Source organism: Lissotriton helveticus, chromosome 2_1 (assembly GCF_964261635.1).
Source record: "Lissotriton helveticus chromosome 2_1, aLisHel1.1, whole genome shotgun sequence".
In the NCBI taxonomy this organism is placed as follows: domain Eukaryota; kingdom Metazoa; phylum Chordata; class Amphibia; order Caudata; family Salamandridae; genus Lissotriton; species Lissotriton helveticus.
This window is the reverse complement of record NC_136059.1, coordinates 1,583,543,645-1,583,555,966: the sequence shown is the minus strand read 5'-3', so window position 1 is coordinate 1,583,555,966 and position 12,322 is coordinate 1,583,543,645. Positions and strand designations below refer to the sequence as shown.

The following is a 12,322-nucleotide window of genomic DNA, read 5'->3' as shown; positions in this document are numbered from 1 at the left end:
TCGGAGTGGCGTGCGATACACAAGCTGCGTGGAGAGCGTTCCCCCAGTCCAAGGGCCGCCTCCTGCCCAGAGAGAGGCCAGCCTTCGGCGCAGTCACGCATCACAATTAATCACACTCACAAAGGCCGCTCCATTCAGCTCTGCCAGGCCGTGGCACTCGGTTTCCCACTTGTAATCCTCCTGAATTTGAAGGAATGAGGGGGATATGAGGTGGAGGGGGGTGGGGTGGAGGAATGAGCGGCCACAAGGGCATTGGTCCCCCCCTTGTCTTCCCCCTCAAGCTCATCTCGGAAAACAGTGGCCTTCCCTGTATAAAAAAAAGCTCCTTGGAGGCATACAAGTCTCCCTCAGCACTTTGGAAAAGTAGAAGGAAGGACTCTGTAGGGTGGCAGCTGGGGTTGGTTTGTTGTGAAGGATACTTTGGGAAGCCCTGAGAATGTCTTCCTACAGGCGCAGGTTTGGCGGAGAGACCACCAGTGTCTTTGTCAACCAGAGCCCGGTCTACACCCCAAGGAGGCGTCTGCGCTCTACCAACCCCAGTCCAAGGGTGTCTCTGACCAGGGTGACAGGCACCAGCATGAGCCCCCTCTCCACCCTCCGGCCCATGCAGGATAAGGTGGACTTCACCTTGGCTGATGCCCTTAACTCTGACTTCAAGGAGACGCGCATCAATGAGAAGGTGGAGATGATGGAGCTGAACGACTGCTTTGCCAACTACATCGAAAAGGTGCGTTTCCTGGAGCAGCAAACAAGATGCTGGTGACCGAGCTCAACCAGATCCGGGAGAAGGAGCCCACCAAACTGGGTGACATCTACCAGGACAAGCTGAGGGATCTGCGGCGACAGCTGGACCAGCTGGCCAACGACAAGGCACGGACTGAGATCGAGAGAGACAACTTAGCAGAGGATCTGGACAAGCTGAGGCGCAGGTTACAAGACGAGATTAATCTTCGCTCGGAAGCTGAAAACAATTTGTCTTCATACAGACAGGATGTGAATAACGTATCCCTGATCCGTGTAGATCTGGAGAGGAAGATTGATTCTTTGCAGGATGAGATCAACTTTCTGTAGAAAGTCCATGACAAGGAGCTGTGAGAGCTGCATGACCAGCTGACCCATCAACAGGTTCACATCGAAAAGGACTTGGTGAAGCCTGACCTGACCGCTACGCTAGGGGAGATTTGTGTTCAGTATGAGTCTCTGGCGTCCTCAAACCTACAGGAGACTGAGGGATGGTATAAATCCAAGTTTGCTGAGATGACCGATGCAGCAGCGCATAACAATGAAGCTTTACGCCAGGCTAAGCAACAAGCCAACAAGTACCAGCGTCAGCTCCAGAGCCTCAAGAGTGAAATGGAATCACTTTGAGGAACAAATGAGTTGATGGAGAGGCAGATGTGGGAGATGAAAGGTTGCTTTGCTGCTGAGTCCTCCAATTATCAGGACACAGTGAACCACCTTGAGGATGATATACGAAGCCTTAAAGACCAGATGACACAGCACGTGCAGGAGTATCAAGATCTCTTGAATGTAAAGCTGGCTCTAGACATCGAAATCGCCACTTATCGTAAACTCCTGGAAGGAGAGGAGAGGAGTATCACTGTTCCTGTGCAAACCTTCTCCAACATGCAACTTCGAGAGACCAGTTTGGACAGCAAGTTACCAATAGAAACTCAGAGAAAGAGAACCATTTTTGTCAGGACTGTGGAGACTAGAGATGGAGAGATCATCAAGGAGTCGACACAGGAGCAGAAAGACGTGGCGTAGGACACAGGAGCAGAAAGACATGGAGTAGGACACAGGAGCAGAAAGTAGGACTCAAGCCGTAGAAAGGTGGAAGCAGAATCTAGTAGCTGTAGAACTATAGCAGTCTTAGGTCCAGAGGACACTCCTCGAGGGAGGTTACGCTCTGAAATGCAGGTCTATTTTCTCCAGCGGAAGACGCAACACAACAAGCAAATATCAAGACCATGCTATGCACGTGACTTGCAGAAGCCGACATTGAATGCCTCTGCCATGACGGGGACTGCGGAAGAGCCGAAAGAATGAGGGCTGTTTCTTAACTAACCAATGGCTTCTAATGAGACTAACTTTGAAAGGCTAGATTTAGTGTGAGTGACTGGCTGGTAGCGCTGCACCTGGTGAATTCGCAGTGGCCAAGGTCACGTCTCCTCCTCTCTCACCCTATAACTAATCCTAGGTATTCGGCATGGAAAGAGAAATACAATAGAATGAGCTGGTTCTGTTTTGACACAGGAATTTGGAATGGTTTCATCTGTAACAATTGTGAATAAACTCATTGCTCTTAAAAAAAAGTACATGTACAGTTACACAATGACCAACAGACACAGAGACACCAATTTTCACAAGGTACAACTATGCAGTCACTGTCAATCACGAAAAACACATGCCTCTTCGACATCCAATGACAAATAGTCATATGTATAATCATTTGGAGCAAGGGGCAAAAGATGAGGTACATCAGTGGAGTATGATATGCAGCACTGGCATAAGGTGAAGTGCACTAGTGAAGCATCGGACACTGCAAAGGGTGATATGCACCAGGAAAGCACCAGTGACAAACTTCTTGAAAATTCTGCACAATGTGTCTCAGGCGAGCACTATCAGGTGATATGCCTCAGGTGAGCAGTGGATTTGTGTATATGTAGAACACTGGGTGATGACATTTCAGGAGAACTGCATAATGGAGAACAAAGTGATACCCAGAACCTGGCAAGGGGGAAAATGTCAACATCGGAAACATCCTGTACTGCTCATGATAAAGTGGGTTTTTGTAGCTTTTTTACGTAGAGTGATTTGTAAAAACACAACATTTTGCAGAATGTAAAATTCTGCTTGTCAAAAAGTCATACCTGGTTCAAAGTGCCACAGAGGATATGGGTAACTCGACAGCAACACACATGGGTGTATAGAGGAGAACTCTTTTTTTCACTCTGACTTGTTGCTTTAAAATTCTCAGTCACTCTGTGTAGATTACGTTGGAAAAGCGTCATTAAACGGTATTACAGACTGTGTAACGTTAGACCCGAAACTTTAACTCACCTGATATCTATGTGTTATGTTCTAACTAGTTTAGAAATAATTATTTACATCCATTATTTTCAGGAAGCCAGAGTGAGAATCTATAAACTTGCTACTATTGCACTTAGTGGGTCAGATCCAAGAATGATAGCATGATTACTTACATTTATGGATTTTACTTGTGTATATGCATATAGGGAGCAATGCTCCGTTTGTAAATTATGCTTTTTATAATGTATGTAAAGATTTTGTGGTGTACTTTAAACTTGGTCCTTTTGTCTCCCAGTACTGTTTTTTGTTTTTGTTGCTTTGATTGTATCATAATGCATTTTTGAATTTTATTTTAATTGTTGAATTTATGATGACGTCAATTAATCAATTCACTTCAACTTCAATATGTCAACTTTACAGACATAAGCCATAATAAAGCAATAATCATTTATGGCTGAAAAAAAGGATGTCTCAATTGACATTTGCACTTATTAACAATTATGCATCTTTAATGAGTACCCTAGCCTGTGCACACATTCTACTTCAGACGCTTCACTTAAGTGCATCGACTGATGCACTGCACACTTTACGATTTCTCAGAAAATAGGGCTTCCATTTTCTAAATGCAAAGCCAATGAAAACAGTACCACCGTAGAAAGCAAAGAGTAAAGAAGCAAAACTTCATCCCTAAAGCATGATACTGGCAGCAACGCCAATCACAAAGGCAACAATCCAGCTTCTCAAATCACATCTCACGTTATCCTCAGTAAGTTTTAGCAAACGAGTAATGAGCGTGGCCTTGATAAGTCGGAGCATGAAAAGTTGGTAATTCCCGAAAACCTGAATTTCTGCATGAACACACAATGTTGTACATAGACCAAAACTTCATTTATTAATTTTAAATACAAAGAAAATAACGGGTTCCTTGCCTGGGCCCTTTGTGACATTCCCTTGGATTTTTTTTCTCTTTTTTCGACTCCTCTCGGAAAGATAAAGCAATGCACCGTAGCGAGGCTGTGTTACAGTTCTGAAATGTCAGCCTTGTTAAGAGGCCCCATATAACAACTCCCCCAGTGGTAAACATCCTCTGACAGCTCACATGCTTCAAAACGCGGCCTTAGCTGATGCTTTAAGCTTTCCACAAAGTTAGAGTACCGCTTTCTCAACTCTGTCTCCTTCAGTACATCAGACCGAGTCGGAAAAAGTAGCAGGTGTGCCAGTATTTTCAGTTTCAATTAGCTTTGACTACTCTCTGGCAGGCTCTGCAGCTACTCTGCCAGGTGTAGTGCCATCAAAATAAGCCCGTGACGCTCATATCCAATGACTCTTTTAGGTCGACACAGCATCAATGCTGTCCCTGCAGAATGAAAATTCCTCCGCTGAGAGTGTGTATATTTCCATGAATATGCCCCTTTTCGGGCTTTTAAGGGTTTTGAAGAAATAGACACACCTGGACGCGTCTGTAAACTTTCCAATATTGAATATTTAACAATAAATACGCTTTCTTTTAGAAACATCACGCTGTGCAATCATTCGCTGCGACACAGGCAAGCCAAAAGTTGTTAGACGATTTGTTACAACCTCCCACTTCATTTTGTTTAAATCTACTTCCATTCCACTCGGTGATAATCTGTTAAATGTATGCATCTGCATTTTCACCATTCTTCTTGAACAAGTTGAGGATAGCACAGATTAATTGTTTAGACTAATGTTCCTTTGTCTACAAATTGTTGTATTAGAAACGTTCAATCATTTCGGAGAATTTGATCTGCTTGTCAAGCCTAACTTTGCAGAGACTACAGTACATGATATATTATATTATATATAGTCTTATCTTTTAGGGTGCTTAGGAGTGGTGTAAAACTTTGTAAAGATTACTATATCTATACTTGCAGTTAGTTATCAGCACTGGTCCTGAGTTTATGCTACTCCCCCCCAAGCAGGTCCTCGTAGTGTCCTGCAGTGCACATTCTAGTGCTCAAGAGTGTGATGTGATACACTGTACACCCACCCAGGACAGGTGTCACCAGTCAGGTGACCCTGATAATAAAAGTGGCTGGGTGCACATGCCCTGGGCCAGTTCAAGTAACCACACTACTGTGTCTGTGTGCTTATTCCCAAAGAATGTGGGCCTAGGGCCCACTGCATCACAGTCCCAATAGGGAAACCAATCCATTTTGTGGCTGGTGTTAGCTGAGACTCTTGATGTAAGGGCAGGCTATCAGGGGCTGGATTTATCTCTCTGGATTCCACCCCCTCCTGCCCGTGCTGAAGGTAATGGTTTTAAATTTTGCAGGGCAATGGGCATAGTGCTAAATTTGGGTAAATGGTGGTGTCTGGTATTTTGTTCAGAAGCCCGCAGCCTGCACTATGGAATGTTGGGGTGCCCAATACCAAAGCAGGGTAGTCTTTATTCCACATCATGCCTCTTTAGCCTGAACCAGATATTCCTTTCCCCTTTAGCTAACTCGTTCAGAATAGTTTTATCCCTGCTTTCTTAGTGACAGTTTTTCCTTTTTTCTCTTCCTCCCTGCTTCCTTTTGTGTTTTCCTCTCTTTTGCTCTGGGTCAAACTCTGATGACACAAAATAAGTGCTTGTCCCCAAAAATGATGGCTGGTGGTCCCCACCTTCAACCACCACCTCAAATTAGGCAGGGCATGGGTGTCTCATGCGGGTCATGTTTCTGGTAACAAGATGGAATTTCGCAGCACCTGCAAAATAAGGTCCTTATTTTTACCACCAAGTGATTGGGCGCTCTCATTTGGTAGTTCAATGTAGCACTACACCCGCAAGTCTTTGAAATGGTTCAGAAATTTGTCCTGCACAAATCTCTAGTAAATATGTACCTTATTTAAACTGCTGTCCAGACTATGGCCGAGTTTGAAAAGCATGTCATGGAATGCAAGGCAGCACCCAAAGTTGCTGTGCAGCCTGTGTGACAGGGAGAGTTCTGGAAAGCGCCATACCTACAGAGATCATTCTCTATCCCTAGCGCAGGATCATGCTGCCTAGAGCCATGCACTCACCTTAGTACCATAGAGCAAGTGTGTGTGTGTGTGTGATGTCTATCATAGGATTTGTACTGGAAGGCCAACCTTCCAGTACAAAATCCGAAGCCTAGGTACACTTCAAAACTTTTCCAATTTTGAATGTGTGCTGTACAGGGCGGCACACATGCAGAGTGAGAAATGCTAGGAGAAATAAAGTAATTTCTTCTTTTAACACCTGCTTCACTGTTGCATTGTGTTTTTGGTGCAAAACTCTGTTTACTGTTGTTAGTAGATAGGGTTTTGAGTCAAAATCCATAGGTGGTTGCATTGGAACACCTGTGTACAACCCATGGTACGCCACCTTGATGCAGATTAACACAACATATCGCTTTGCACTGCATTGTGTTACTTTCAGTACATTAAAAAAAAAACATTTTACACTGGTTTGTGTAATTTTTTACACACAATTCATAGTGGTAAATCTGGGCCTATGTGTGTTCAAGCTCTCAAGGAAAAGTTAAATCGATGGCTAATTAGATGGTCAGCACTATATAAGAATAACCAATTTGGAGTCAGTCAAGAAACTGTTGTCACCCCAGTAAGGCTGTTGCCAATGATGATGAATAGATCTACCTCCTATGGTTTCCAACCATAGGAGGGTCAAACAGATGTAAAAAACTACCGCCAGGAAGGAGGGCTGTTTCCCTGGTGAACGAAAATGAGGAGAGACAAGAGAAAAGAAGCAGGTGTTCAGTATCTGCCCCCTTACCCTTAAGGTGAAGGAAAGGAAAGAGTGAGGTGAGCAATATTGATAGTGGGTCTTATGCAGGGTCTATAGCTGAGATAATATGAGATAATATTGAGCCTTATGGTACAGGTGAAAGCATTTAATAAATGTTCACCATTTTTGGAGTGGGAAACAGCTTGGTGTCTTCAGACCAGTCAACATGGCCCTTTCCCTACATGGTACCTGCACACAAAGGGTCTAATACATCTGCATCCATGCATTTGCTATGTCACATGGGTGCTCTTGGAATGTTGTCTGATGTTACAACGCATTCTGTTGCAATGCATGCCTTTACCACGCATGTGCTACAATGCAAATGCCATTACACATAACCTTTACTACAAATATGCCTGTATTATGCATACCTACACAACAACTTTCATAGTAAAAGCATGAATATTAAAGGCATATTTGTGGTAAAGGTTTTCCCTGACCCCTGCTCTGAGTCCTGATAGCGGTCGCTTGTGCCTCACTGCCCAGCCCCTAGTCTTTTTGAAAAAATACCCCTCCCCTGCCATGAGTCCCAGAAGCAGACCACAGCTCATCTAACGGAGGTCTATTTTATACCAGAAGAGAGAGTGTCCAAGTCATCTTTTCCTGCAATCTTTGAGCTACTTACATTGCCTCTTGAAGAAACCCATTAGAACGTTTTGAAAGCCAAGATGTTTCATACTGAGATGTCTTCAACAATTGGGGATATCAATTATCATAGGACGTTCAGGAAAAAAGAACAATCATCGCTCAATCACCCAAATGACAGTACAGCAAATAAAAGAGATCCACAACACGCTTGAGAACACAGAAAACAACCACCGGCATTGTAGCCTCTGTTGTTTGGAGATTCCAGAGTTTGCAGAAGGCTCAGGCTGTCATTCATTTGAAAGGGCCTGGGCCTATTTGTTAAGATCTTCTCCCAAGTCGATCTTCCGATAGCTCTTTTTAGCAGCTTGAAAGTGTAAAGGGAAGTAAAAGTTTTATGAATCAATTTAAGACGCGGTGTAAAACAGGGATGGCTACACAATAACCCAAGTCGACAACCAAACGAAGGTTAGTTAAATTCATTACAAATTACACAAAACTTAGCATGAGAGTATAAAAATAGAGGGGATACAGAAGAACTCCAAATCTTCTGAAGAGATTTGTTTGGCACAACATGAAAAGAACGATGAGTTCTAGGACTATTATGCAAGAAATCTGAAAGCAAAAGTTCAGTTTCCCCCGCATCTGCACTTCGTCAGTATAAAACATTTTATTCTTGCTGTCCCTACTCTAACTCTATTGGTGGGATCCCTAAATTAGCAGGTAAACAAAAGGTTTGGAAGAGAAAAGGTGTCAGTGGTTAGAGCCTTCCAAAGGAGTCACTCCCCCATAAGATGGGTCAGCAGCATTAAACTGAAAGCAGAAAAGAAGCAAGCTAGCACTCAGATGCTCTCCCTCAAAGATGAATATGTTATCTGTCCCTCTCTACAATGCATTGTATACTCAAAGTTGTGTTGAGCAAATGTCTCATAATGCCTTTCTCACATGTATTGTATAGTATGTTCAGCCACAAAATTTTCCGTGATGTTGACTTCTTCCATGGCCTTCTCCATGTTTCTGCAATTGTTTGTCCTTGGTCTTCCCTCCTTCTCTTGTGTGAAAGCACCTCCCTCCACCTTATCTTCGCCAAGCCAAACTAATTTTAACTCCTTCATTTCGCAACTGTCTAATGGAACAATACCCTTACTCTTCACTAACAAACGTCCACCTAACATGCAAAACATGGGAACAAATAACATTTCAGAAACTTGAGCATTAAAAATGCACGGCAGATTCAGGCCTACAACCTAGGCTAAAATAATGAATACACCATGTTATTTACGCTATATTTCCATAAAATCATTAGCATGTTCAGCAGGAAACAATTCTCTAAACTATATTAGTATGTATATTTCAACTAGATCAATAGTCTAAGAAACAATCAAAATGCAGTTCATATGTTGATGTATCATATTACTAATGAGGCCTACATAAGCGTGTTACATTGTTATGTGTTTTCAGCACAAACTCCACAAATCATTTGTTAAGTTTCACATTGAAGAGTATTAATTACACAAGAACAGGTTAATTGGTTCACATTTCTTCTAACATCTAAATTCACCAACACTGGATAATAGGTGAGTGCGTACTACAAGAGATTACATTGCACTTTTGACAGGTCCCCCATGTAAAATACGCTTTCACATTCATTATGCCTGCTCTTAAGCAAGCCTGTCTTTCATGGAAAGAGTGGGATTTTCATCCGAAGATGCAGTAGACATATCAATACCCTACAAAGAGCAACAAAAGCAGCAATAAGTATGGCCTGTTTGACAAAGGTTGCAACATATCTGCTGCAGGAGAACATATAGCATGCTGCATAATTCGCTTATCCAATCGCTATTGGGCTTTTCCTTTTTTCCTAGCTTGAACCTTGCACTTGCAGCATGTGCAAAGCGTTGGCAGTGCAGCAGCTGATTGAACCTGCAAATGCCTCTGGAGCAGTCAAATATTTGCTTAAACCCACCCAACTTAAGGAAAGATGTACTAAACTGTTGCGCTGGCGCTTGCCTGGTACAATATGATGCAAAATGTAGTTCTTATTTACTATACATTATAAAGGCTCACAAGCACAGTGCAAAATCGCATTTCACTGCGCAAGTGCCTGGGCATGCCTTAGTAAATGTACCTTTATATATATTTAAAGGTGATCAAACATTGTTTTTCAGTACACCAATACAAACCCATGATAGGTTTTAAAGTAATACCAATTCAGTATAAATGCAACTAACCTTTTACCTATTTGAGGTTATATATTCAACAGAAAAAGCATGTCTTGTTGGGTGTATTAAGCAGTTTAGTGGATGATGGCATGATATGTGGTATTTGCAGGTCGTAATATTGTTGGCCTAGTCGATTCACCACAAGGAACATTATAACAAAATAGAGTTTATTGATGTTTATAAACCACGTATATGCATTTTCTTTATTTTTTGTTACATTTATGTAGTCTCGTCCATCATGGTTAAAGTCCGAAATGGAGCTGGACCACACTAGGAACAGCAATGCTCTTCTCCAGAGGTGAAAGTGGAATTAGACAGGATTCGGAAGAAAGGGATAAGGGGTGGGCAGAGTGAATTAACATTAACATTAACATTTAATGGAAGGAGCAAACAACAACATATTCCCTAGCAAAGTCTAAAAAGTGGTTTGATGTTAGCTGCATACATGATTCCTTAGTAGCAAATAAAGATTGACACATTTCATTTAATGGGTTTTAACCACATAGCTCCTTATTTATGAGGCCCCTTGTGCCACCAGAACGTCACTTTTTGTGACGGTTCGTGGCACAGAAGCCTGCTCCATATTTATGAGGCAGCACTAAGCCACTTTTTTAGGCTTATTGCTGCCTCTTAAAATTTGTTCCCTTTAACGCGATTTTCTAAGTTAAAGGGGCGTGCAAAGGGTGTTGCTGTGTGCATTCCCAGCAACAGCCATGGCTTGTTAGACCCTGCCCCAGATTTACTAGAAATTGTAACTCTGAGGCAGCGCCAAAAACTAAGAGTCTAAGAGTGGCACAATGTGTGCCGGCTCAGGGGAAAAGGACTGGAATGCGCCATATCTGATAGATACAACATATTCCTGCCCTTTTCTTTTGCAGTAGATCCACACAGGAGGAAGGCCTTTGACACTGCCATATGGCAAAACCTTATAAAAGAAGCCCATAGTGTGTACTCCACAAGCCAAAAGTAGTAGTGGATAAACATTTCTAATATTTATATCACAGATGAATATTGTCCTGATCTGTAAAATTGATGGCAAGGCGCATTCACCCAGTTGAAAGCCTGTATCTTCATGAAAAGAAACTGAAGAAGTTATTGCTGACAAACCAGTTCATAACAGATTCTCCATTTAAATAACATTTGGATTTTCAAAAAGATTCTGGGCCCCATTTATGAAAAGTGTGACATCGCTGCATGAAAGCAGCAATGCAACACTTTTCAGTGCGCCCTCCTTGCGGCACGATGGATGGGTCATATTTATTGTACGGTGCACCATGTCACAAAGAAAGACATATGTCAGGAATCCTGATGTATCTGTCGGCACAAAACCCACGCATTGCTGGTGTTGTGTAATAAGCATGGCCAACTCCAGAATTGCATTGGGGGAGGCATATTCCCATTGCACTGCATCACCCCTATGCCTTCTATTAGGCAGGAGCAAGTTTGTGACGCAGTAGCGTCCTAGTAGTGGAGCAGTGAAATCTGATGGATTTCACTATGCCACTTCTACTAGGCTTTTCACGTGGGAACGCCCATTCTGCATACATTACACTTGACGCAGGTTTAATGTAGCACAGGAATTTACAAAGTGGCGCATCTGCTTAGATATGTCACTTTGTAAATATGGCACAATGTGGCGCATTATGTACACCGCTGCTGTGTCGCAAATAGTAATGTAATGGCAGCGTAAAAGTATTAGAAGCCTTCATAAATGTAAATGTAGTTGAGCTTATATAGCGCACAGCTACCCGCAGTGGGTTTCCCGGCACTTGCTTAGGGAACCCGTCCTGATATTCCCCTGTGAGATAGCAGGGTATCCACAAGGTGAAAGTCAGGCATCCCGCCGCGAGGGGCCATTGTGGAGATTAAGCAAGCTATTGCCCAGAGTCTGAACCCGTGAGTCGAGGAGGCACCGGGGTGAGAATTATCGAGTCCGTGTAATTTTTAGCCCAAGACCCGCCGAGGCGGGGAATTGAACCCTGGTCCAGGACCGATCTTAGCTTCCGGGTCTGCTGCCTCTAACCCCTGAGCCACACTTCTCCCATAAATAAGGGCCTCTTTGTATAGCATTTAAATGTGTTACATAGGCAATCAGAAATGTTTTCTCTTTCATTGCCCTGCTACCAAATCCTGTTTATAGGGCACATTCAACTTTATCTGCGGTGAGTCCATTCATTGCTGCTGATTTGAGTAACACAAAGCCAATAGGAGAAGGAAACCTCCTTAGGTCCCTGTCTTCCGCAAAGCCTCATCTTCTGTTCTGTGTGCCAGACTACTAATTTGGTTATTCATATTGGTATCCAGTACACAAGAGACATTATTGCTGATTTCTGTAAGGGACCGTGCGAGGACACATGCACATTTTGATGTAATCAAACTTTTATTAATGATGGCGAAGACCTTTTTTGTGTATAAATTCAGAGAACTTTTGTAGTGGTGTTAGGGACAGAGGTCAGCTATATCTATTAACACTATTGAGCGTGACTCAGGAAGTAAAGATAGCACAAATTACAAAACAATTGACCGTACATAGAGTTAGATGCAGTGATGATGGAATGTCCAAGTTGCTGCTGCAGGCATGAATGCAATTCCAGCAGTGGTATAACTATGTCATGGATGAAAAGACATACCACTCCACCATCTTAGGACAAAACCAAATGTTGGTATTCCCTATAAAGGGAAATTCTTCAAACATTCCTAGCTCATGCAC

The 12,322-nt window shown here is 42.8% G+C and overlaps 1 pseudogene; it reads left to right on the top strand.

Annotated features, from left to right (window-relative positions):
* Nucleotides 1-562: 562 nt before the first annotated feature.
* LOC144819859 (glial fibrillary acidic protein pseudogene) lies at nucleotides 563-1,767 on the top strand (annotated as a pseudogene).
* The last annotated feature ends 10,555 nt before the right edge of the window (nucleotides 1,768-12,322 follow it).